Source organism: Rhamphochromis longiceps, linkage group LG18 (genome assembly GCF_057381845.1).
Source record: "Rhamphochromis longiceps isolate RC_006_pf linkage group LG18, R_longiceps_female_GT1.1, whole genome shotgun sequence".
Lineage (NCBI taxonomy): Eukaryota > Metazoa > Chordata > Actinopteri > Cichliformes > Cichlidae > Rhamphochromis > Rhamphochromis longiceps.
In genome coordinates this window covers 15981247-15986874 of record NC_140574.1, presented here as the reverse complement: position 1 = coordinate 15986874, position 5628 = coordinate 15981247, and the positions used below count along the sequence as shown (strand labels likewise).

Here is a 5628-nt window from a genome sequence, read left to right as displayed (position 1 = left end):
AAAATTCCTCAACACTGATAATTTTAAAAAATAAAAAGGGGGGGAGGAGGGTCTTAAATGAAACTCCATGGATATAACTGTCTGCTATTGATTGTTCACAGTCCGTGTTAGCTGAGTTTATAATTTCCAACCCTAATTTCTTTCAGCATGTTTACAGTGAACATATTTTTGGCCAAAAATATTGTTTAGTGATTTGATGTTTGTATTGAAGGGAAGAATAAGAACAAGCTAGTACAGTGTACGATAGGCAGGGACCAAGCAGTTCCTTTGTATTAAAATGGTATCTAGTATCTGATGTGAAGGAATTGTTTAAGGTCTGTTGTGTTTGGCCTCACGCAATAGTTTTATCCGTATCCTGGATACAAAAGAATGAAATCGGTTTGACAAGGTGCTTAGTTTGTGAGAGACTGTGTGTGACTGTGTTTCTCTGTTTTCTAGGTCCAAATGGGTAGGCCATTTAAATCCTCGCTCAGTTTTTAATGAATTTACTGACAACGAACGAGCTGAATAAGTGTGTGTGTGTGTGTGTGTGTAGCGGGGGGGTTCTCACCGAAAAGGCTTAAAACAATTTGTGCTGCAGAAAAATAAGAGCGTATCCCTATATTATACAAGTGACTGGCTGAAGCTCAGCAGCTACCGCCAAGAGAGGATGCAACAAACATATCAGACTTTCCAGAAGTAAACAAGTTAGAAATTCAGACTGAGTCACTCTGCCTTCATATAGTGATTCTCATTAAGAACCTCACAGATGAAATATGACAAATAACAATATATTGTAACTGCTGAAACAGCCGGTGAATTAAAACCACTTCAATTAAAAAAGCAAAGTGCTGGTCATCATTTAAACTTTTTTTTTTCCTTCTGCCACACCCATCAGTGATGTGTAAAAGTCCAAGTGAGGAATGAATTGAAAATACACTGATGGGTTTTGTTTTGTTTTGTTTTTTTTGGGGGGGGGGGGGGTGGTGTTTTTTTTCAAAGCTCAGAAGCAAATGTTTATGCACCAGATTTAGGTTTCAATCTCGTTTAGTGTTTTGGCAGTGCTCTCTCATTAGCATAGGCCTGAAGCGGCCCTCTGCTTGCACATTTGATCCCATTTCAACAGAGGGGCCTTGCACCCGGGTTGCCTCAATAGCTTTTATTCCTCTCTATGGGTGGGGGGATGGGGGGTTGTTGGTAGGAAACAGCATTAAAAACGGTAGAAGACCTGCACTTGACCAAGAGAAAGATCCCATCAGCAGCTAAAGTAGAACTGACCTTCTCAAATAACAGGGTAATTATGCTTTGTGATATTTATATTCTGACCTGCTGTCATTTAAAGAGGTAAAGCGCAAAGGTGAACTCCAGCGGTCGTATTATTTTATGTCTCTGCCAATAGCCGTTTCCTGACCTTGTTCTGTGCAACTTGAAATGAGCACATATCATTTCCTGCATTGGTCCTTTGGTTGCATGAAAGTTTCTGCATCAAAGAGGATCCACCTGGATAAAAGGATGTGACATATAAAGTAATGGCTTGAAAAAGTAATGGCCCTTTTGACCACATTAATCTAGCAGACAGAGATAAAGCTGTGACTATTATTATTTACATGGAGGCAGAGGTACGGAGGGAGGGTCCCTTGCTGACACAGATTCCAGTATTTTATTTTATTTCTTTTGTACAGATAATATTTATTTACTGAACTATTGCTGCTTTTGTGTCATATCGGAGTTTCCATAATTAGCAGTTTACAACTTGTAAACAGTGTTTACATCAGGAACCAAGTGGTAATTATGGCTGTGAAAAGAAATATTTGCAAGTCTCTCTAATATAAACAACTATAGACACAGACTGTTGTCTAAGATCAGGCAAAGTCTGCTGTTAAATGTAATTCAGTTAAATTAAGAAAATTCAGCTACTGCTAGCATTTTAAACTTCTCCTTTCTCTTTAAGGGATCGCCACAGTGAATCCTCTGCTCCAGCTCACCCTGTCCCGGGAGTCCTTTTTCTGTCACAGCAGCTCTCTGTATGTCCTCCTTCACGATATCCATGAACGAATGAGGCACGAATGAGGCACAGCTAAGACACCAATCAGGCTTACTGGATGGTTTTGGTAAATATGAACTGCATTTTCATACATTCTATACTTTGTCCAAGGCCTTGTCCGCAGTGGGCCAGCATGTCTATTACACGCATGATAAGAGAATGCTAATACATTTTTGTCATTGACTACAGCTGCATTTCTCTTTCACATAGAAATACTGAGATGTATTAAATTGTATGTGTTACATTAGATTGATCTCTCAGGGTTTAAATGTTTAGTGAAACTTCTTCACGGTGACAGAAAGGGTAGTTTTATTGTTTTGGCCCACCTAAGTGGGCTATATTTGGCCCACTTAGGTGGGCTATAATGTAAAATGAGTTTAACATCCCTGCTGTAGAACATTGGAGTGTAGGCTCCTTCAACCCAACTAAACAGCAGAACAGAGCCATTGTTGTTATCTAAAATTCAATACAGGATATACTTTCAAAGAGTAGTTATTTTTTCTACCATAACCACTGTGGGCAGGCTAACTATTCAGCTAGTAAGCTAACATTTAGCTATCAAGATCTTCACACTTTTGACTTTGTGTGTTTGGTTTTGGCCTGACAGAAGTATTACATACTTAGGATTCAGAGTACTGCTCTTAGTAAAGCCTCTGTGGAGGAATCTAGCAAACCTCTTATTTGTTTGAGAGTGATTTCCTTGCTGATAGAGCATTTGAGAATAATAGCTATCCCCTTAATCATCATGTGGCTGATGAAACAAGTCTGAGTAACGTGTGACGCTCTTTGGGGGCAGTGTTATAGGACTCTTTTGTAGCAAAGTGTGTTAGTCAAAGCCACTGAACAGCAGCCCAGGAAGTCATTAAACGCAGAACATTAACACAGCTTTCACTTCCCAGCCTTTCAATAGCTCTCCTAAGATTGTGACAACATTGTTCAGCTCTAATACTGCGCATATTTGGATAGTGAGTCAACCATAGTGTTCTTCCTTTCAAAAATGGATTGACTGGCACAGCAGTAAAGTTATGCATAGAGGTAACGTTGAAAGATAAGTACTGTTAAAAGTGCTAATGTTGTAATAATATGACAGCATGCAGTCTTGTTATTCACCAAGAAATGGAACAAGGACGTCCTCTGTTCTTCTACCAGTCTGGCAAAGAGTTTTTTGGCATTGCTGTTAGTGGAGTGGAGTTGAATGGGCATGCTTCTTGCTATGCAGCTACACAACTGAGCTGTTAAATGGATTTCAGGTGGTGGATAGCAATTTATAATTGGAAGATAAAACCTCACACAGGGATTTTCAGGAACTCTAAATGTGGCAACTTTGGTTCGAGGATCTCTTTGAATGATTTGTGTGAAAATGCCCTCTGAGATTTGTATCTGTTCTTTTTTTTTCCCCTTCAGGGACACGGCATGCTTTATAACTTTCCAACTTTCCAAAAACGACAATAGAAGTTCTTCGAACGCACAAACAAACTTACCTTGAGAAACGTATGTCACCATTATCTTCCTCTGCTGACTAAGGCAGCATCCTCCCACTAGGGGAAACAATTACACACAATGCAGGGAAGCAGCACACAGATTACATCCTTCCATTGATAAGGCCATGGCTACTAGAGAATAGCAGACATGAGAGTCCTTGGAGACCAACACTGTGTGAGAAGATCCTGTGCTGCTGAAGCCAACATCTGCCCTGTAGGGACATGAACTCCTGATTCGGTTCCCACTGTACCTCCCATTGAGTGTTTTAACTGTTCCGATGACTTTCTCGCTTCTGAACAGACACCTGGTGGATCCACTATTACAGTTTTGGGGTTACACCTCGTAATGCTCATGAAGCCTATGCATAAGTTCATTAAGAAAGATCTGTAATCAGCTTTGCTGGGTGTTAGTCTGTTTATCTGGTTTCTACATCACCACCTCTTTCCCACTCTGTCAATCTCAATACTGTCGTCATTATTCTTGTCCAATCCTCTTCTTGCCCGCCTTCTTCAGGGCAATTAGCCTCCACTTTGCATAGCTTAAATCAGTGTTCTCCGTCATTTTCCCTTTCAGACTCTCATTCATGCAACCCACCTCCTCCTCATCTCCACCTCACAGACCCCTCAGTCAGAACTCCATCCAAGCTTCAGTCTTCAACTTCACCACCACCCGCTTCTAGACTTTGGAGGGTCCTGTCCTAAATATGATCACCGCTGGAATTTGGTTATACCACGATGGGTCATCGGAGTCTAATCACCATGTACATTAATTTATCTATCTCAATAAATCATGTTCAATTTCTTTCACGTAGTTTCTTCTTACCTTCTACATCTGCTCCAGCTGTTCCTTCAGCCCCTGGTACTTCTCTATTTTTTCTATGCAGCATAGATGTTCCTGTACACTATCCCAGCCACTGTGCCTCTCAGTGTCCATGGCCTCAGTTTGCGTCTTACATCCTGGTACTATCTGTTGTGTAGTGTCCGGGGCACTTTGTATCATCTACAGTTGGGTCCTGTTACCCATGGTGGGCCGGTGATTAGGGCCTGTTCTTGGCCTTCTTTCATCAGAGCCTCTGTGCTGTTCTTTAATCCAGACTTTTCTACCCACTGGTAGGAGTTGTTGATTTCAGCCATTCCCTCTATCTGTCAATGGTATTTCCCATGCAGGAACTTAGTGCTCCATGATAGTTCCTCGTCTTGTTCCTCATCACCACATTTCTTCACCTGCCTGAGGCATTCTTGGAGCAGCTCATCTGATGGGAGGGGGGGCTTTATGTGAGCTATCAGTTTGTACAATCAGCATTAAGAACACCTCTTCAATTGCTTAATTACTTAATGTAAGGTAATTTAATTTATTTTGAACATGGCATGGCTGTTGGTATTTCAGAAACTGCATATGTACTGTACACACAAACATCTCTAGGGTTTACGTGTTCTAAATAAGAGAAAATATCCAGTGAGCAACAGTTCTTTAGGCAATGATGCCTTGTTGATATCAGAGGATAATGGCCAGGCTACATTGAGCTTTGAACAGTAATTCAAATAACTACTCTTTACAAGCAAGGGAGATGTTATAGCAGTAGAAGACCACAGTTGTGGTAGTGGTGTATTGATTACAACCAGCTAAACATAATTTAAGCACCACAGCAACAACCTAACTAAGTATTGTTCCTGATTGTGCCCATCATTTTATGACCATAGTAAGCCAGTGTACCATCTTTTGATGGCTGCTTCCAGCAGGATAATGCACCATGTCCCTTAGCTCAAATCATCTCAACAGGTGTAAACAGTTTTAAAGAAAAATTAGGAAGACAACATACAGAGAAACTTATAAGTACCTAAGATACTGAAATGCCCTCAGCTTTGTGTTGAGGCTGATTTTTGACTTCTATAATTTCAAGGTTTTTAAAGGAGCTGCCTAATCAAGCTGAAATTTATTTTTACTTTTCTATGCAATAGAGAGTAATAGGCACTTTTTCAGAAGGATAAGTATGTGGAATTAAAGTGATGTGTTAATAAAACATGCATTGCAACTAATAAAATGTGATACCAATATGTACAATCATCTGATTATTTTTTAAAGGAGTGATAGGTTAAAGGTCCCCTATTCAGCATCTAAAATAA

At 40.2% G+C, this 5628-nt stretch overlaps 1 long non-coding RNA gene across 1 annotated transcript; it reads left to right on the top strand.

The window, feature by feature from the left end:
• The first annotated feature begins 1223 nt into the window (after positions 1-1223).
• On the top strand, positions 1224-4866 carry LOC146647987 (uncharacterized). The gene is made up of 3 exons (XR_014908645.1): positions 1224-1273; positions 1931-2090; positions 4079-4866. It is a non-coding gene; the product is annotated as an uncharacterized LOC146647987 (long non-coding RNA).
• Positions 4867-5628: the final 762 nt, after the last annotated feature.